The 22,298-nt window shown below is 41.9% G+C and overlaps 1 long non-coding RNA gene across 1 annotated transcript; it reads right to left on the reverse strand.

Moving 5' to 3' along the window:
• Positions 1 to 2,073: 2,073 nt before the first annotated feature.
• On the reverse strand, positions 2,074 to 18,718 carry LOC121738002. Its single transcript, XR_006037214.1, has 3 exons — positions 18,708 to 18,718; positions 16,285 to 16,295; positions 2,074 to 2,202 (listed from the first exon to the last, which is right to left on the reverse strand). It is a non-coding gene; the product is annotated as an uncharacterized LOC121738002 (long non-coding RNA).
• Between the last annotated feature and the right edge of the window lie 3,580 nt (positions 18,719 to 22,298).

The raw sequence follows: 22,298 nt of genomic DNA on the forward strand, positions 1-22,298 counted from the left end.
GTGCGGCACCGCACAGTACTGCAGCAGCGACGGACTCGAGCTTCCAGCGTCCCCGCCTCATCTCGATTGACGAACGGCGCCGTGTGCCATACCATCCATTTTTATATACATGTAGGACACCGGAGCGGTACCGGTCAGATGCCGTACCGTCGCCGCACCGCATCGTGTGGCATGGTCCTAACTTGACATAATATCATGGTGAGCTTATGTCAAGTCAGCTGTCAGTCCTTCGTGGTCCAGTAGTTTAGAGCGCAGCTCTTGACTCGGAGGTCGTGGGTTCGGTTCCCGTGTTGGAGGCGAGGAGGCTGATCCTGATTGTCTGACAAGTAAGATGATCCATGCGTCGGATGGGCATGTAAAAAGTCGGTCCTCCTCTGAACTGGTAAGGTTACCGACAACCTAGTTAGGTGACTTACCGCTCCAAACTGGATAGGTCACCTAACTCGTACCTAACCCTCAAAACCCGGAGAGAACCGGTTACTACGACTTGTCACCTACAAGAGGCGGATTCTACATAAAGTTAGCTAGCTATTTGACCGAGCTTTGCTCGGTATTCGATAAAACACGAATAAAATGTCATTTTCTAAAAATGATTCCTAGCTAGATCGATTTATCGCCCCCGAAACCCCCTATATACTAAATTTCATGAAAATTGTTGGAGCCGATTCCGAGATTCCAAATATATATATATATATACAAGAATTGCTCGTTTAAAGATATAAGATATACCTAGCGGAATAGAGAAACAAAGACCTGAGCAAGCGAGATGTCACTATCAGTAACACTGCGTGGTAAAAAGAGACGCGTGATACATAACAGCAGCACTCTTTTTTTGACGTCTAGTCGGCACGTGCCGCACGTTGACAATTTAATCTCATAGAAATCATGTTCAATCAAGCTTGTGTAAGTGTATATACGTACACATATTTTTCATACAGATGTAAACCAATTTCGGTTTCGTTTGACAGCTCGAGATTGTTGCTCTATTCCCCTAGGTATATTAACTTTTTTTTTGGCTGCTGCAGTCGAAGAGGTGCCGGAAGCGGCAAGCGCTGTGGAGGACGCGGTGAATGCACTGCGATCCCGCTCCTTCACGTGTAGCGCTGACGAGGGCATGGGGGGGTTTTAGTCGGTAAACCTCTGCGGAGGGAGTCCGACATACCCCTGCCCCTTCCCCGGAGGGGGCGGGGGATGCGTCATTTTCCTATCTTACTTTAGGGGTGTCTGTCACAAATATCCGGCAGTTCAATCAGAGATTTCTACAGCTATCCCGAAGAAAGTAAGATAATAGAATTGAGCTTTACTCTTTATCGAAGGTTAGGTAGACCTCCTAAAGTAACCGCGACCGAAACTCCATAGTTGCTGGTCCTCTATAGAGGTCGTATACAGGTAAACTTGGGTTACGTCAAAGAATTGAATCCTAAAACACATTGTAAACTTTGACGATTATAAAGCAAGAATTTGCACTAATATAGTTAAGAGAGAGGCTCTCTCTTAACTTTATTAGTGAAAATTCTTGCTTTATAATCATCAAAGCTTACAATGTGTTTTAGGACTCAATTCTTTGACACGATATTTAAAAAAAATCGGCCAAGTGCGAGTCAGACTTGCGCACGAAGGGTTCCGTACCGTTAAGGCTGATACCGGCCTGAAATTAGCAGGTCGATGTCTTTCATTACAAATATCGACGTTAAGAACATTGAAATAACATTTATATCAGCGCGCCTTGTACAGTGGCGGTTACGACTTACGTAGCTCGCCGCGTTCTTCATAGGGCGAAATAGGAGAAAATTATACTTTTCACATGAACGTGACTGTTCGATTAAAAATTCCTCGTGAGGAACTGTAGTGTAACTGATAATGTATTAAATATAAAATTTTCAATGCTCTAAGCCAACAGGTTAGGAAGTTAATAGAATATTTGCAGAAAAATCGATGACCACGGTACATTTTTTTTCTGTGTTTTTTTTTTATCTTTATTTATTAAGAGGTTTTTATACATAAGTACATGACAACCCCATCTTATCTTATACAATTGTAGGTACATTAACTTAATACTAATTCTTAACTACTAATATTAATTGATAAGCTGATAGATGCAAATCTCACCAAAACCTTAAGCTCCTTTGAGTTATTAACTTGCGACAATAAATGATGAAACATTCCTACGTCAGTTCTGTTGAGACTTAGGTCTAGCAGCAGCTGCCGACGTCGCGGCTCGTGCCGGACACACTCCGCCAGCAGATGGTGTGCGTCCTCCACCACGCCGCACACTGAACAGTTCGCAGAATCACTCAATCTCATCATATGCTTGAATCTATTAAGCGGAATGTGTCCGGAACGCAGTCGATACAAAATAACGCAGTTTTGTCTGCTGAAATCGGTATTGTCGCACCATGGTATACGAGGGGGTTCGGCTTGCAGTTTCCTATACCATATACCTTTCTCTTTAGAACTCCTATCGAAATATTTCTTCCATTCTATTCTACACTTATATTTATATGCATTTATATGATCTAAAAACGTAGCTTTATAATACGTTATTATAATACCGTCTATAGAACCCCCTTTCGCCAGCCTGTCGGCCTCCTCGTTACTCGTAAGTCCAATGTGCGACGGGACCCATTGCAATCTCACAGTTATGTTTTTTCTCATCAGTGTCATTATTGCTTCTATTATTTTATAAGCTATCGGTGAACCTCTATAGCTAGAGGTGCAACGAGCTATATGTTGTAGTGAACTTTTACTATCCGTGCAAATAAGAATGTATTGAGAAGGTATGTGCTCCGCATAACTGAGCGCCTGTGAGATTCCAATGAGCTCCAAAGACATAATAGAAGTAGTAGCCAGTATTTTAAATTTATTATTACTACATTCCCCTCTACACGAAGGATCATAAAATGCAGCTCCCTGATTACCACCCGACTTAGAGGCATCGGTATATAAAAAATGAAAATTTTGATATTTATTTCTTAACTCTATAATAACATTAAATTTAAGTTCATTGTAATCATACAATCTCTTCGGATCAGTTAAGCTCTCCAAAGTGGAGTGGATCACACTATTCGCATCAAAGTTACTGACCCATGCATTTAGCGAAAACATCTCTAGCGGGTAACACGATTCTATTATTTCATTACTTGTTTGATCCCACGATTCTACAAGTAGGGGTAATTTTTTATTTCTCCAAAAAGTATTATTTTTACAAAACGCTGAGAGTTCGGACAGAATATTTAGTGATTTAGTGTCGGGTTATCTTTAAAAGACTGCGCCTTTAGTAAATATTTGTAAGCTAAATATTTTCTACGTACAAACAGTGGACACACACAAAGTTCAGTCTCCATGACATAAACTGGAGTGGTTCTGATGAAACCGCCTATGACACGCAGAGCCTGGTTTTATATCCTGTCGAGTCTATCCAAATGAACTTTAGCACTATTATTATAAAGGTAGCTTCCATAATCTATCCTACTCCGAAGTAAGGAAATATAAATCCTGCGCAAGTGCTTGGGATGTACACCCCAGCTAGATCCTGTTAATATCTTCATAACATTTAATATTTTTTGTGTCTTTTCAGATATTTCTTTTATGTGTTTACCCCACCTTAAGCCCTTATCCAGCCAAAATCCTAAATATTTATAATTATCAACTACTTCTAACTCTTGTGAATCTAATTTTAATGAAAGTGTATAGTTTTTACGTCCCCTATTAAATAAACATATTTTAGATTTGTTAACTGATAAAGTTAATCCTATATCCGTTAATAATGATGAAAAAACGTTTAGGGCAAATTGCATTTTTTCAATACATTCCAATATACTGTTCCTGCCACTAATATAAAAAACAAAATCGTCAGCATACTGACTTTGAAGAACCATCTTAATTTGTTTAACAATTTTTGTCGTACTGATATTAATTAATTGAGGGGACAAGGGGTCCCCCTGTGCTAATCCTCTAAAGGTCGATCTTATAATTTTTAAAATATTTAAATTTCGTTGACTTAAAAAATTCCACAAATAAATACATATTTTTTTACCTATTTCAAGCCTATCTAATTCAGTTACGAGTTTTTCTATAAGTAAATTATTATATGCATTATCTACGTCTAAAAATAACACTAATGTAGGAACTTCCTTCGAAAACCCCAATTGAATATATTAAATCAGTTTAGCTAAACAATCCAAAGAACTCTGACCTCTTCTGAAACCCGTCGTACTGCGAGAAAGTAACTGATTCTTTTCTATGAACCATTCTATGCGTTTTTGTAGTAACAGGTGAAATGTTTTACATAAACAATTAATCAAAGATGACGACCTCTGTGGCTCAGTGGTGAGCGCGTCGGTAGCTCAAGCCGGGGGTCGCGGGTTCGAATCCCGCCGACGGAACAAAAAGTTTTCAATGTTCCCGGGTCTGGATGTGTATTAAATATGTGTATGATATAATAAAAATCTTAAATATATGTATAGTATAAAAGTATTAAATATATTTCCGTTGTCTGGTACCTGTAACACAAGTCCTTCAGGTACTTAGCACGGGGCCAGACTGACGTGGTGTGAAGCGTCCATAGATATTATTATATTATTAAAGATATTGGTCTTAATTTTGGTGGTAAATTTGGGTCACTACAAGCTTTTGGTATGGGCACTATTTTAATATCTCTCCACTGAGTCGGAATTACTCCGGTTTTTAGAATTAAATTAAATATTTTAAGAATATAACACTTACAGATGTAAGGAGAATAGTAAATCATGGAGTATGTAATTTCGTCAATGCCTGGTGGAGTATCCTTTTTCTTTAAGATATTGCATAACTCTGGGTAGGTGGATTCAGCCTCCATGACCGCATTGCTAGATGTAAGAGACGGACACTTCACCTGTACATAGTCCGGTACCAAACTACAGAGTAATTCTTAATTTCTTTCCTGTGACACAATATAAGAACTTTTCTTTATTCCTTTATTCCAACGTAATTTGTTCCACATTTCAGTGGCTGTTAATGAATTATCTATCGCAGAACAATGTAATTGCCAGTCATTAAATTTTGCCTTCCTGATTTCTGTCTTAAATTCGCGGATAGCCTTTTCAAATGTATTTAAATTCTCCGGAGTAGGATTTTTACGAAATTTACTTAAGGCCAACCTTCTACATGCTACGAGGCGAAATAAAAGAATATATTGTACCCATTAATTCGAAAATCAGTGTCATACTTCAGCCATGATTCTGATATTAATGCAATATGTATTTTTTCTTGAGTTAAAAGTTGCTCTAATTCCTGACATTTTAATTTAACACTTTGTGCGTTCCACTGCAATATGTTACAATCAAATATTTTATTAGGATTTCCTGTCATTATTAGTTGTAAAAAGTTTATCTATCACGTCAAATTTTTTAAAGAACTCACCAACAGAAGACAACAAAACTTTAACAAATAAAACTATAATGTCCGGAATCTTTTCTTGCATTGTCTTATCTTCAAAAAAAATTATCTTTGCTTCCGAAAAAAAATGCTTGAAATTGTTTTTATTCTGCCTAACATCATTAGTTTCTTCAGTATCTTTTTGTATTTGACTCTCCGTATTTTCAACGTCGTCTTTCTGAACGGGATCCTTCTTCTTTTTAAGAATCTTTCTATCATTTGCAATATTTTCTTCTTTGTTTTGTTTATGAGCTCCTTCCTTTGTTATTCTATTTTTTGTTGTGTTTTCGTATTTTTCTTTTTCAACATCTAATTCTGGTACTTCCTCTCTGTGAATAATGGCATCTGTGACGAGTACTTCCCTGTATGATTTTCTAGTAGGATGACTTATTATGGGGCTCATTTCCCTTTCTGAACCGTCCTGTTGTTTCTGGAGGGACACTTTATGTATATAAGCACCTTCTCCTCTTCTCGTAGCTAAATATACTGTCAAAGCTCTGCGATACGTATAATTCTCTCGGGTCATAATTTCTCGAATTTCTTGTTCCTTCTTAAATATTGGGCACTCTTTACTTAACGAAATATGCGGACCTTTACAATTAACACACATAAAAATATCTGTGTCACAATTAGCATGCTTGCCTCCGCATTTCGGACAAATAATCCTCCTAGTTGGACACTGCCGACTCAAGTGCCCAAACTTCCAACACACCGAACACTGGGAAACAGGAAATTTAAAAGCATTTACTCTGAATCGGCATCCATAACCATAGACATAAGATGGTACGGAATTACCCTTAAATCCCAAACGCACCGAATCACTTGACGTCAATCCAGGCTCCATCATTGTCTTTCCGTTTTAATCTTTTCATAGAAATAATAGGATACTCGCATTCAAAATTTTCTAAAATCTCCTTTTCATCAACCTCTATTTCTACATTTTTAATAACTCCATAACATATCGATACTGAGTTGCTTCTTTGACACCTATAGTCTAACTCTTCAAATTTTTTATTGTTTATCATTTTTTCGGCCATTTCTTCCGTTTCGAATTGAATACTAACTTTGTACGGCCCTTTGTATTTAATACGTAAAATATTTTGTATATTTTCTTCTCTTAACAACTTGGCAAAAGCTATTTGTTTCGGCAATACCTGTTCCGATGACACCAAAACTTCGATATTTCTATCCTTATCTGATAAACTTCTAATTACTTTCTTACGGCTACGGCATACAGTTGTAAACCCCTCATCATCCATCTCAGCGGTATCGGAACTGCGTCGCTTTTCTGCAGATTTATTCGAACTAAATTCCTCTTCCATAACTTGTTGCTCACTGTTTACTTGTTGCTCACACTCAATTACTATGTAAATGATTAGACACTCAAAACCGATGCTATCCATTGTTATTCAAAAATGGATTATTCACACTCATAATTATTTTATTTAGATTAGGTAAGTTCAAGCCTACGGCGCTGAATAGCGCGGCGTAGATAACGATAAACACACAAACAACCTTAACTGTGACCGGCAAATTCTTGACACACGTGCACTTGCATACGCCTATCGCACCGGACTCAAATTGTGTTTTTAATTATTAAATTATTTTATTATTTATTTTATTTTAATGTTATTATTAAAATATAAATTAAAGTACATGTATAAATGAGGATTTTGTGAAAATTTCAAGTGTTACATACGTGTTGCCATAATGGATTACGAGCCAAAAAGGCCAATAAAATCACGTTTGTTGTATGGGGGCCCCCTTTAAATTAAAAATATTAACTTTATTTTGTTTTTAGTAAGTATTTGTTGTTATAGCAGCACCAGAAATACACAATCTGTGCGGAAGTCAAGCTATAGCGGTTCTTGAGATACAGCCTGGAGACATCGAAATCTCAGTAATAGGGTCCTGTTCATGGGCGTACCGAGGGGGGGGGGGGCAGGGGGGTCAGCTGCCCCCCCCCCTGGATTATGTTGACGTCCCTACTAAGTATATTATCTAGTACTTTTATCTACAAAAATTAAAAATTATGAAAACGATATTTTACAACTAAAAAATATTATTAACTTTTTATTCTTTATAAACACAGCTTATAAAAAATCTGATTTGCCCCCCCCCCCCCCCTGGCCCAGAACCTGGGTAATTTGCCCCCCCCCCCCCTGTCCCATAACCTGGGTACGCCCATGGTCCCGTTTTTACCCTTTGGGTACGGTACCCTGAAAACCGTCTATAATCTCCGTAACCATTGCCGAAGGATACCAACAACGTGGTTATCTCCAGGTTTTTGCGACGTCTCGTATCGTCTCAGACCTTAGTAAATATTGCTGTGCCGATAACCTCGCGTTTTTATGTCCGTCTGTAGATACCCTAATTAGCTCAGAAAATCCGTTATGAATAATAAAAATATCTATTAATTGTCAACAAGTAGTGTATCAAGAAATTAATAAATAAAAACACCAATAAAACCGAGATCAACCCAATATTTTTCAGTAATGAGCTAGCTAATGATGATGAAATATCGCTAAGAATACTCGATCATGTCGGCTTTCAAGGCTTTAAAGGCATATGTCAATGGGCGCTGCTGGTAAAGGAGAACTGTCAAAAACGACGTTTTTGTATGAAAACAGCGTTAGTTCCTTTTCTCGCCACGTTCCAAGGGCGTCGCCAAGGGGGGGCAAGGAGGGGCAGCTGCCCCCCCCCCCCTAGAGATTCTAAAAAAGTTGTCAAATATAATGCAAACAACGACCACTATAATATTATAATCTGGTAATAAAAAAAAATACGCTGTACGCTGTACACTTATTCTAATTCAAACTCCTTTTTATTCTATTTTTCTAATAAATGTTATTATAACTTATTTACAAGTTTTTTATTGCATAGTCAAGAGCTCGTGCTCGTGTAGCTTTACACATTGGACTCTGTACTCTCTGTACATGTTTATAGTACTAAGATACTGTTGATCGCTGTAGATCATAGATGTAAGGCTCGTAGTACTTAAGTGAAAAGCTTCATGTGCTGTCGACTTTACCTACAATTCATACCTACTTTTATCATTTATAGAGAATGAGAAAAGTATGAATTGTAGTAAGTAATTGGTAAAGTCAAGGTAAAGGTTCGGAAACCTACCCCAAGATTGATGGGGAGCGGAGGTGAGGGGGGAGTGGGGAGGAGGGGTAAACACCCCCCGTACCAAATCCACACTGAGAAACCCCCCCAGTTTTTGGAGCTACTCACCTTTGAAATTTTCGGAATTCTAAGGCATGTTTTGTGACGGTCGCTGGCTGCTGCCGCAGCACAGTCACAGTTCTAACCTAACCTACTTTTGGCTTTCTGGATCGTGTTTGTTTTTGTTTTGGCGGGGGGCTGCGCCCCCAAGCCCCCCTTTTATTTGATGACGGTCGCTGGCTGCTGCCGCAGCACGCTCGCTGCGCTCGCTCGGCTCCCTCTGTGTTGTGGTCTAAGTTCTAACCTAACCAGCTTTTGGACTTTCTGGATTGTTTGTTTTTATTTTGGCGGGGGGCTCAGCCCCCCGAACCCTCCTTTTGCCCCCCCCCCCCTCCTGCGCCATCGGCTGGCGACGCCCTTGCCACGTTCATTTAAAGCCTTGTTGAGCTGTATATCAAAATCGGGCCACCCGTTTGGATGCTACAATGTCACGGACAGATAGAGTACATACACACGCCAGAGCGGCAAAACTGAGTGGCGGCAAAATTGACTTATTCCCACTCTTATTCCTGTCCTCCAACCTACAGTCTGTCAAGAATCAAGATAGAGTAATAATAATAATAATAATAAGCCCGCAGGGCAGCTTGTGGCGAGCTGTTGGGGAGTAGCGACCCCACGTACCCGAGTGCTCCCAGGGAAGCCCCTGTTCTCCATCTCCGGCTTGCCTTCACCGGCCGGCCGGAGTGAACACTGACGGAGAATCAGGCCCTACCTCTGCCTTGCCTTAACCGGCCGGTCAGAGTGGAGTCGCAAGAGCTTCGGCTCGGAGGGAGGATGTGAAGCGTAAGTGGCGAGTGGGTGACGTGATGGGACCCTCTGAGGGTGCAAATGATCGGCGTTTAAAGTCCAGCGACACCTCTCCTGCCTCAAGCCGCTCTGTCAATGTTGCCGCCTCGGTGCACCGTGCGTGCGACCATTTTGAGGGGCCCATTCAAAGAGTTGGCGAGTCACCGTCTGCCAACCTTATGATACATGTTTCCACGTTGTATCGGCAGACGCCATAGTCCTTCCATAGTCCCAGTTACCCAGTCCACTAGCACCTCACCCCCATAGCCCGGTATAATTTCTAATATCCATTCCCTGCAATAGTCCTACACTGGCCGCTGGCTCTCCTTGGTCGTACTCCCATAGTGCGGACAGGGAGAGTCGCCGGCCAGTGTCACATAACATTTTGTGTGATTTCAAAATTGTGTTCAGCGTCTTCTCTTTTTTGACAGGCTATAGCACCACCCAAATATGAATACCTCCCAACTTCAGTTTAAATAGGGGAAATATTTACGTATTTTACTTAAGTAAATATTTTCTGTGTATAAAGGGCGGAGAAAATTGATCTTTGCCCAGAGCGGCTAATGGTACAACATTGTGACACGAGAATTTTATATATAAGATAACAATATTATGCCCGGTAGGTGAGACACTTTATAGGAACGTGGTACAGTGCCTGCTTATTCATCACTAAGGATTATAGGGCTACTCTCCTGGTACAACCGTGGAAAGGGGGGGAGAGATCCAGAACAACTAGGGCGCTGGAGGGACTCTGCTTCCACACGGTGACGTCGGAGACAGCAGCAGCGTTGGACTCCGTGGATAGACGGTCACCCGCAGCGGAGACGGTCGTCGCGACACTACTGGTTTCTATGTATTCTACATAAAGTTAATATACCTAGCGGAATAGAGCAATAATGTCGAGCTGTCAAACGAAACCAAAATTGGTTTTCATCTGTGTGAAAAATATGTGTACGTATACACTTACACAAGCATGATTGAACATAAATTCTATGAGATTAAATTGTCAACGTGCGGCACGTGCCGACTGGACTTCAAAAAAAGAATGCTGCTGTCATGTATCACACGTCTCTTTCTACCACGCAGTGTTACTGATAGTGACATCTCTCTTGCTCAGGCCGTTGTTTCTCTATTCCGCTAGGTATATTAACTTTATGGTATTCTATGAATGGTGTCGCTAGCTTCATGTCGTTAGCTGTGCAGGGTAGGTATATAGTGGTCGTTAAATAGAATTCTTTGGTCGCGTGTCGCTCGGTTCCAGCTTGTACCTTTTTACGTGGGAGAGCCATGCTTCGGCACGAATGGGCCGGCTCGACCGGATAAATACCACGTTCTCACAGAAAACCGGCGTGAAACAGCGCTTGCGCTGTGTTTCGCCGAGTGAGTGAGTTTACCGGAGGCCCAATCCCCTAACCCCTACCCTATTCCCTTCCCTACCCTCAACTATTCCCTTCCCTACCCTCCCCTATTACCCTATTCCCTCTTAAAAGGTCGGCAACGCACTTGCAGCTCTTCTGATGCTGCGAGTGTCCATGGGCGACGGAAGTTGCTTTCCATCAGGTGACCCGTTTGCTCGTTTGTCCCCTTATTTCATAAAAAAAAAAAATATATTACCCTAGCGCCCCTTGCAAGCGCGCGGTGAAAATCAAATGGGTACCAGTGCCGGTCCCAGTCAAACTTTCAGTTGGTGCGAAAACCAAAAGCGGCGCCCTTCTAAATAAAAAATAGAAGGGCGCCACTTTTGGTTCAGCCAATCGGCAAACGGCCAAGCGTGAGTTGGACTAGCGCACGAAGGGTTAAAGCAAAGATAGGCAAAAAACTATTAATCTGAGAATTTCAAATCTCTAGCATAGAGATTATAATGAATGCCATCTAAGACCTGTCTATGATCAGAATAAATATGAGGTGAGCCCATAAAGTTAATATTCTTTTTACGTTGGTCAATAAATTGACCAACGTAAAAAGAACTCCAGTTTGCAAACATTTTTGTGTAATATCCGAAGCTCTTCTTATATTTGTAGAATTACAGCAAAGCAAGGCGCGCCATGAGCGGCTCGGCTTTTGCAATATAAATATTATAATCTTTATTTTACAACGTGAAATGAACCTTAAAACACATAAATGAAGATTATATTATTTGGTGTAATAGTGAGTGTCCTATCGCTCATTTTTTTCAAAATAGGTAGTGGGAAGATTTGGATTTTACAAAAAAGCACAGTGTTCTAATTTAGAAAACAAACTGTGCCATGCTGGCTCTTCGGATGTAGTGGAGTTAGAGCTCTTCAATGAAATCGAATAATGAAATCGAATTAATACCGATGTTGTGATGATGTGATGTTTAATAAGTATAGAACATGAAATTTAAAGTAAAATTGAAGTACTTAAGCGATATAAAATTTACGTTTTGGGGTTAGGCTTGTTAGGGTCAGCCAAGACACAAGAGCACATCATGGTCAAAACCGAAAAAAATTCTGCCTATAGCGAAGCGATAACGAAAAAGTTTTAGCTAAATGGCCAGGGGAGGTTTATATTAGGAAGGGAAGGGAAGGAAGATACGAAGTTCACAGGGTCATCCGGTTAAATATAGAACTACGTTGTGGCTCTTGTTTTGAAGGAATGCGAAAACAATATGCCACGTAATTAGTTAATTTTAGCTCTTTGAAGGACAAACAACAACAATAAGCTACAAAAATACTTAAATCCGTCTATAAGAGATAAAGAGGGCGAACATGTCACCTGGTGGACACCGGCCAAGGGTGAAACGCCACGCGGGCGGAGCGTGCGTGCCTTAAATAGTTAATACCGATGACAGTGGCCAGGACGCAGGTGTAACTTTATAGTGCCCAAGTGTGTGCGTAGTACACAGTAGCACTATCTACTCTCATACTCCATTATGACGGACCACGGAAACATACCTCGGGTCTGTTTCACCACTTCCTGATAAGTGCCGGATAGGCTATCCACAACTTGTTTGACAAATTTTCCATACTTTATCTGTCAAGTTAAGTGGTGGATAGCCTATCCGGCACTTATAAGGAAGTGGTGAAACAGCTGGCTCTTATTATAAGAAATTATAAAAGCTAGCTTCGCAACAGTTGTTCTTTACGGATCCTCTGGATAATCTATACTAATATTATAATTATAATAGGGAAGAGTTTGTTTGTTTGTTTGTTTGAACGCGCTAATCTCAGGAACTACTGGTCCGATTTGAAAAATTCTTTCAGTGTTAGATAGCCCATTTATCGAGAAAGGCTATATGCTATATTTTATCGCGCTAAGACTAATAAGAGCGAAGAAATAGAGGAAAATGTGGAAAAAATGGGGGAAATTATTTGAAAGGGCTTATTTGAACGCGCTAATCTCAGGACCTACTGGTCCGATTTGAAAAATTCTTTCAGTGTTAGATAGTCCATTTATAGAGAAAGGCTATAGGCTATATTTTATTACGCTAAGACTAATAGGAGCTAAGAAATAGAGAAAATGTGGGAAAAAAACGGGGAAAATTATTTGAAAGGGCTTATCTCACGAACTACTGGAGCAATTTTCCTGTTATTTGGCACATATAGGAAGTAGACCACGTGAAGGATCATAGGCTATAAAAATGTGCGGTTCCCACACAATATACTTTTCTGATTTGCGCGTAAACGACTCTATCGATGTACGTGAACTAAAGTCCACGCGGACGAAGTCGCGGGCAACAGCTAGTCCATACATAATAGTCCCCACACCGATTTCGGTGACGGTGGCCAGTTTCATTGAAACCAGGCCAGGTACGCAGGAGTGATTTTGCTCAAGTGTGTGCGCAGTACACAAGAGCACTCTCTATTCCTTCACTCTCATAACCGTGACAGAAGACCGACACGACTGGCGAGAGATCAGGCGCAGGACCGAATTTTTACATGCCCATCCGACGCATGGATCATCTTACTTGTTAGACAATCAGGTGATCAGCCTGCATTGTCCTAACCAAACTTGGAAGTAACATGTTTCCAACGCGGGAATCGAGCCCACGACCTCCGAGTCGAGAGCCACGCTCTTAACCACTAGACCACGGAGGCGGCGATCCATACATAGAAATATTATAAATACTAAAGTGTGTGTGTCTGTCGTCTCCCTCACGTCTCTCCTCACGCTTAAACTGCTGAACCGATCGAATTTGGCAGGCCCCCGTAAGGCCTACTGGCGCCTGTGTGCAAAAAAAGGATTTTGGCGCCCCTTTAGGCAAATTTTTTGGGATCTTGGTTTTGGCGCCCCTAAAGATGGCAATTTGGCGCCCCTAGAGGATGGCGCCCGTGTGCCTTGCACACATTGCATATATGGTAACGGGGGCCCTGCTTTGGTATACTTACTTTGAGTACCGGGAAAGGACATACGATACTTTTTATCGCAAAAAAATAATATACGGTTCCCGGTTTTATCTCATAAGATTTTGTCGCAACGGAGCTGCGGGCGTTGTCTAGTTATATTACAACTGCGAAAGTCTGTCTGTCTGTTTGTCTGGTACCTCTTCTAAACTGAACAGAAAAGACCATAGTTTTTTTTACCGGCAAGAGATCAGCCGGAGGACTTTCCATGCCCATCCGACGCATGGTCATGGATCATCTTACTTGTCAATCATCAATGTTAGATAACCAAATTCTTTTAACCGACTTTCCAATAATACTTACTTAGTTAAAAAAAACTAAAATAACACGCCTTTTGGAACGAAATTCCTTATCGCGAGTTGCGAAAGGTGGCTAGACGGAACGACACTTTTAGAACGACACTTATTTTAGTACCTGCGAAGTAGGGGCAGAGGGCGTTGATGTGGCGATGACGTCAACTGGCGGGTTTAAAAATTCGTTCCATCCGGGTGTCCCTTGACATCTCTCAAGTTTTTTCTTTGAAAAAAAAACAAATTATTGCATTGTCACTGGCTCCTAATATGTATAATTTCAAATTAATTAGACTACTGGAGATAGGTAAAATCGTGCTCAAAGATTCCGTTACGTATACATAGAACGTAGTTGTGACTTGTGAGTCATATATCACCTAAGTGTCTCATGCTCTCGTCTGTCGTTGGGCTATATTTAGTCTGCGGTAAAAATAGCCTACGTCAGTTCGTTAACTTGGTCGTGGTAGTGAAGTCAGGCTTTACCCGATAACAAAGAAAGGGAGGTAATGCTTTTGGCAACATCCGTTGCGCCAACATTCGTTTGTCGCGCGGTAGTCATATGTTTTCTGAGGAGTTGAGTTGGACTTGAGTTCCGTTCCCGAAACACAAAGTATTTTCATACCAAAACAGCCTTTTAAGTGTGAAGACGTAACAGACAGACTGACAGTTTTTTTTTATGAAATAAGGGGGCAAATGAGCAAACGGGTCACCTGATGGAAAGCAACTGCCGTCGCCCATGGATACTCGCAACATCAGAAGAGCTGCAGGTGCGTTGCCGGCCATTTAAGAGGGAATAGGGGAGGATAAGGAAGGGAATAGAGAAGGGTAGGGAAGGGAATAGGGTAGGGGATTGGGCCTCCGGTAAACTCACTCACTCGGCGAAACACAGCGCAAGCGCTGTTTCACGTCGGTTTTCTGTGAGCCCGTGGTATTTCTCCGGTCGAGCCGGCCCATTCGTGCCGAAGCATGGCTCTACCACGTGTAGCCTATACCAAGTATACCAAGATACGCATTCATATACAGATTTTATAAAGTAACCAATATTAGTAATATCTATATACTAATATTATAATAGCGGGTGTATATCTGTTATCTCTTCACGCCCAAACCACTGAACCGATTTTGCTTAAATTTAGTACGGAAATACTTTGGGTCCCGGGAAATGACATAGGATAATTTTCCCGGAAAATGGTACGGTTCCCGCGCGATAAACGCATTTTGGCGCAACGTGTGGGCTTCATATAGTAACTAGTAAAGTTCGCCATATCGTGAATTTTAAACAAAAATCTTACGCGACTTATTAAAAGTATTGCATAATTATGACTAACTATAGTTACTACTTACTATAGTATTTCCTTATAATGTCAAAGGTCGTATTTGATATTCGACAGTTCAGGTTATTGTGTCTATATATAGACAGTATTATGTCTGTAGGAGACAGTAAATATTATATTACGCAGCGAAACTTTATTTATTAGTATTGTTGGTATGCAGATAATACGAGTATAATCTACTTGGAGTCACGGGAATGAACATAGGGTACTTTTTCAGTTTTCATCTTTTTTTATGAAATAAGGGGCAAACGAGCAAACGGGTCACCTGAGGGAAAGCAACTTCCGTTGCCCATGGACACTCGCAGCATCGGAAGAGCTGCAGGTGCGTTGGCGGCCTTTTAAGAGGGAATGGGTAATAGAGGAGGGTAGGGAAGGGAATAGGGTAGGGGATTGGGCCTCCGGTAAACTCACTCACTCGGCGAAACACAGCGCTAGCGCTGTTTCACGCCGGCCGGTCATCTCAGAGAAATGTACGGTTCCGCGTGATAAACGAATTAAAGTCATTACTCATTAAGTTTACGAATTACGAATAAATCCTTTGTATAATTCGCTTTAGAAAATGGTATCTAACCTTTGCTTTTAGGACTCATCTCCAGATTCTTAAGAGGAGTCCACACCGCTGTTTTTCCATACAAACGTTGTCCCCTGTTTCCTCCCTGGATAATGCCGGTAGAGTTATGATTTTTTTCCTGAATATCTAGGCCACTATTAGCATGTCCCTATGTTTTCTTTTTTTTCATAATTTTATTATTAAAAAAGATAAGAACATCCAAAAACCCAAAAAAATGGCCAGATTTTCCTCTGTGTTCAAACACCCAGAAAACAAAACTGGCTAAAATATACAAAAAAAAAATAAAACATAGGAACATAGCTCAAGCCTTGCTTTAATTATTAATGAAAAAAGTACTTAAATCGGTTAAGTTTTGGAGAAGGAATCAGCGGACAACGATTCGAAGATTTTCTGTTCTTTTATTAGAACTTTTGTCTTTTGTGAGACAGCAATACATTTTCAAATGCCTATTTTCAATTTCTCTCGCCCCTGGTGTATCCTCTTAAAATTATTCCTAAACTAGATGACGCCCGCAACTCTGTTGCGCCAAAAATCGTTTATCGCGCGGAGACCGTACATTTTCCGGGATAAAAAGTACCCTATGTCCTTTACTCGCACTTCAAGTATCTCAACTTTCTTCAAAATCGGTTCAGCGGTTTAGGTGTGAACAGGTAACAGACAGACTTTCGCGATATTAGTAAGGATTGGGAATTCTGGCAGTAAATAAATAATATTTGTTATCAGTACAACAGTTTGGTCACGTAGTGTACAATCTCTTTTCACGTTTAGTTTATAAATATACGACTATTATTGGATATCACCTGTTGTCATTGTGTTAAAAATTATAACGCTACTATAATAATATTATTATTGTCCTTACTAATAGCTAATATTTTGTTTTGCTTAATATACTGTACTTATACTAGACTTATACTGTATTTAACCCCCGACAAAAAAGAGGGGTGTTATAAGTTTGACGTGTCTGTCTGTCTGTCAGTATGTGTGTGTATCTGTCCGTGGCATCATAGCATCCAAACGGGTGGACCGATTTTGATCTAGTTTTGTTTGGAAAAAACACAATATGACAGATTAACAACCGCACTCAAAGACATTTAATGATGATTAAACTTCAATTTCATTAAATGGAAGTTTAATTAAGAGTTTGACAGATAATGTATGGGGCTCCTGTAAAAATCATCATTAATTTATAGTTAAGTATTTAATGTTCCCCTCTAAGGGCGGCAGTAAGACGGCAGACTATAATATTATGGGCTTATGGTCCTTTAAATAAATAGAAAAGAAATTAAACAATAGCTGTCTACATTATTGTAACTTTAACGAATACTCAAGTAGGAAAATAAAAAACGTCGAAACAAGTTTATTATAAAAACTTAATTTATTGAATATAAAACATAATATAATATTTACAAAAAAACATATTCTTTAGAACAATTCATTGACTATTTTAAAATCTAACGGCCACACTCAGTAAGATTTAAGTTTTAAGACTTTTAACTATTACTTAACTTTAACATACCAAAGGTTTTGACGTAAGCTCTATACATTTTCTTTGAAAGACATCATTAACCGATTCAGTGCGGTGTCATTTTTGGCAATTTCACGCGCCTGGCTGCGAACAAATATTTCGTATCTCCTCTGAGGCGCCTACCGCCAGGAACTTTGATATCTCCTCTCGGGCGCCACCCGCCAGGGATTGTAATTTATCGCTGTTTCGTCTGTTTCCAATTGTTTTTCTTTTAGTAGCGACCCAAAAGCGAACGGAATTATAGTTCATTTCAAGTATTTAAAAGTGATTATTTACGTGTACAAACAGAAATGGAAGGTAAGTAACTTATTTTTATCAGGTGTTGTAAACCTTTGGCTATATTGATCAATTTATTTTCGTTTTATTGTAGAACGGGATATTACGTATGCTAGTCATGTATAACGCCAAAAAATGTATATAACGTCAATACGTATCCCTTTTTTTTATAAAAAAGCGTAGATAATGATTAAAAGGTTGTTTTTTTTTGTTAACTTTAATACAGATTTTATCACTTTAGTCCTTATAACGTCAATACGTATCCCTTTTTTTATAAAAAAGCGTAGATAATGATTAAAAGGTTGTTTTTTTTTTGTTAACTTTAATACAGATTTTATACAGCACTTCCCACTACAGATAAAAGGTTAAAACCATCTGGCAACACTGCGTCATATATACGTCAGAAAATCTCTTCCGATGTCAACGTACCACTTTCTTCAACACAAAATCTTCCGGTCGATAATTTCGTTGCGGAGATTGGTCATACAAAAAGGATTGGAAGAAAAAATATGCATGTGCAAGCCGTACAAAGGCGATATTATGTATGGAGCATGCAACATTTCTTGCAAAAACTGTGCTGAACTGAGCTCCAGTTCCTAAGATGTTCCTAAATATTTTTGTTATTTTTTCTTGGTTTATATGGTTACTTATATCGTGTTGCAAAATAGTTTTATTATTATTATTATTATTATTATGTTGTAAACAATTCGAGTCTCGGCTATTAGCCGGATAAAAGATTCAGGTACGGGCTAATGCCAATGTACATGCTATTATTATTTAAAATAACGCAATTTTTTTATTTCCAATATGTTAAAATATAGTCTTATTATAATAAAAGATAATGAATTTAGCGCTCTTCCTTAAAATCCGGTTTTACAGCAAATATTGTTAGCGGGTATGTCATACCCTGCCACATACTCTTTGTTACATTTTTTCACCACACTCTCGCCGGGAGAGCACACCACCAACTTTAGAAATGTTTGTTTCATACCCGTGCGAAGCAGGGGCGGGCTGCTAGTTAGTTATAAGAATAAATTATGTTGATGTGAGATTTTGCTGGTGTTTGATGTTTAGGACTCCTGAAGTGTAAGTTTTTATGCAATATCCTAAAACTAACACTGTACACGTAAAATACGTGACAAATAAAGCCACTTTCATTGAGGGGAAACCTCTGAAAAATGTAATTTCATCATAGTTTTACAGGTAAACATTTTATCTCCTCTCGGGCGTCACCCGCCATACAGAAAAGCTACCCATGATGCCTATCGGTGACATCCGCACGAAAACGGTTAAATTTACGTTAAGTGATCATAAAATGTTACTGAGTGTTACCTAAATGTCGCTACATACGCATCGCCAGGTGAGTTGCAAGTGCGATTCGCATCACCGGAGAAGTCAAAAGTGCGTTCGCATCAATACAGAAGTCTCAATACAATCTGCATTACCTAAAAACTTCTATCTGCATCACCAGTAGACTTCCATGTGCGTTCCGCAATACCCGATGCCTCCCAAGCGCGATTCGCGTCACCAGGCTACTCCCAGGTTTTTTTTATGAAATAAGGGGGCAAACGAGCAAACGGGTCACCTGATGGAAAGCAACTTCCGTCGCCCATGGACACTCGCAACATCAGAAGAGCTGCAGGTGCGTTGCCGGACTTTTAAGAGGGAAAAGGGTAATAGGGGAGGGTAGGGAAGGGAAGGGAAGGGAATAGGGGAGGGTAAGGAAGGGAATAGGGTAGGGGATTGGGCCTCCGGTAAACTCACTCACTCGGCGAAACACTGTTTCACGCTGGTTTTCTGTGAGAACGTGGGATTTCTGCGGTCGAGCCGGCCCATTCGCGCCGAAGCATGGCTCTCCCACGATAAATGCGTTACTCTCCCAGGTGCGTTAAGTTAGTCTGTAGTAGTGCTATCGGCATCACTAGAGGACTTCCAACTGCGATTTGCATCACTGGAGAAGTTGTAAGTGCGATCCGCATCACCGGGAGAGCTGCAGGTGCGTTAAGTAAGCCTGTAGTAGTGCGGCGCGACCTCCAGCAGCCACTCCCGCTGCACCACCATGAGGTCTCGCATGAGCGTTCTGTCGGAGGACGTCGATATAGACGCGTAGACTAGCCTGGAATGATAATGATGATGATTAGTTTGTTTGAAATCTTTAATCTAATATCTTATATTGATACCATAAGCTAGAGTTTTTTGTTTGAACGTGCTAATATCCCGAACTTCTGGACCGATTTTTATGTAATTTGGCACATATACGTAAAACGCATTAAGGTGCTCCCACACAGCATTTATATAACGTTATAAAACATTGTGTAACACAGCATAACAGCATGTAATATACGCTACAACATGTCAAGAAATAAACGTGTATTTGTTATTTTTTTTTAAAGGTAGACAAAAATGTTATCTAACGTTATATAACTGCTGTGTGGGAGCACCTTAACGACCACGAGTGCAAAAACTAAGTACGACTACAACTTTGACTAACTACGACTACATATACCCACCAGCTCGGCTGCTGCGTGTGATACAGACAGCTATCACCACTGATATACAGCTCGGCGCCGCGCAGCCCGCGGTAACCGCACGGCGTGAGGCGCGATGACTACGACTACGACTATATATACCCACCAGCTCGGCTGCTGCGTGTGATACAGACAGCTATCACCACTGATATACAGCTCGGCGCCGCGCAGCCCGCGGTAACCGCACGGCGTGAGGCGCGATGACTACGACTACATATACCCACCAGCTCGGCTGCTGCGTGTGATACAGACAGCTATCACCACTGATATACAGCTCGGCGCCGCGCAGCCCGCGGTAACCGCACGGCGTGAGGCGCGATGACTACGACTACATATACCCACCAGCTCGGCTGCTGCGTGTGATACAGACAGCTATCACCACTGATATACAGCTCGGCGCCGCGCAGCCCGCGGTAACCGCACGGCGTGAGGCGCGATGACTACGACTACATATACCCACCAGCTCGGCTGCTGCGTGTGATACAGACAGCTATCACCACTGATATACAGCTCAGCGCCGCGCAGCCCGCGGTAACCGCACGGCGTGAGGCGCGATGACTACGACTACATATACCCACCAGCTCGGCTGCTGCGTGTGATACAGACAGCTATCACCACTGATATACAGCTCGGCGCCGCGCAGCCCGCGGTAACCGCACGGCGTGAGGCGCGATGACTACGACTACGACTATATATACCCACCAGCTCGGCTGCTGCGTGTGATACAGACAGCTATCACCACTGATATACAGCTCGGCGCCGCGCAGCCCGCGGTAACCGCACGGCGTGAGGCGCGATGACTACGACTACGACTATATATACCCACCAGCTCGGCTGCTGCGTGTGATACAGACAGCTATCACCACTGATATACAGCTCGGCGCCGCGCAGCCCGCGGTAACCGCACGGCGTGAGGCGCGATGACTACGACTACATATACCCACCAGCTCGGCTGCTGCGTGTGATACAGACAGCTATCACCACTGATATACAGCTCGGCGCCGCGCAGCCCGCGGTAACCGCACGGCGTGAGGCGCGATGACTACGACTACGACTACATATACCCACCAGCTCGGCTGCTGCGTGTGATACAGACAGCTATCACCACTGATATACAGCTCGGCGCCGCGCAGCCCGCGGTAACCGCACGGCGTGAGGCGCGATGACTACGACTACATATACCCACCAGCTCGGCTGCTGCGTGTGATACAGACAGCTATCACCACTGATATACAGCTCGGCGCCGCGCAGCCCGCGGTAACCGCACGGCGTGAGGCGCGATGACTACGACTACATATACCCACCAGCTCGGCTGCTGCGTGTGATACAGACAGCTATCACCACTGATATACAGCTCGGCGCCGCGCAGCCCGCGGTAACCGCACGGCGTGAGGCGCGACGACTACGACTATATATACCCACCAGCTCGGCTGCTGCGTGTGATACAGACAGCTATCACCACTGATATACAGCTCGGCGCCGCGCAGCCCGCGGTAACCGCACGGCGTGAGGCGCGATGACTACGACTACGACTACATATACCCACCAGCTCGGCTGCTGCGTGTGATACAGACAGCTATCACCACTGATATACAGCTCGGCGCCGCGCAGCCCGCGGTAACCGCACGGCGTGAGGCGCGATGACGACGACTACATATACCCACCAGCTCGGCTGCTGCGTGTGATACAGACAGCTATCACCACTGATATACAGCTCGGCGCCGCGCAGCCCGCGGTAACCGCACGGCGTGAGGCGCGATGACTACGACTACGACTACATATACCCACCAGCTCGGCTGCTGCGTGTGATACAGACAGCTATCACCACTGATATACAGCTCGGCGCCGCGCAGCCCGCGGTAACCGCACGGCGTGAGGCGCGATGACTACGACTACATATACCCACCAGCTCGGCTGCTGCGTGTGATACAGACAGCTATCACCACTGATATACAGCTCGGCGCCGCGCAGCCCGCGGTAA

Source organism: Aricia agestis, chromosome 22, assembly GCF_905147365.1.
Source record: "Aricia agestis chromosome 22, ilAriAges1.1, whole genome shotgun sequence".
Taxonomy (NCBI): Eukaryota; Metazoa; Arthropoda; class Insecta; order Lepidoptera; family Lycaenidae; genus Aricia; species Aricia agestis.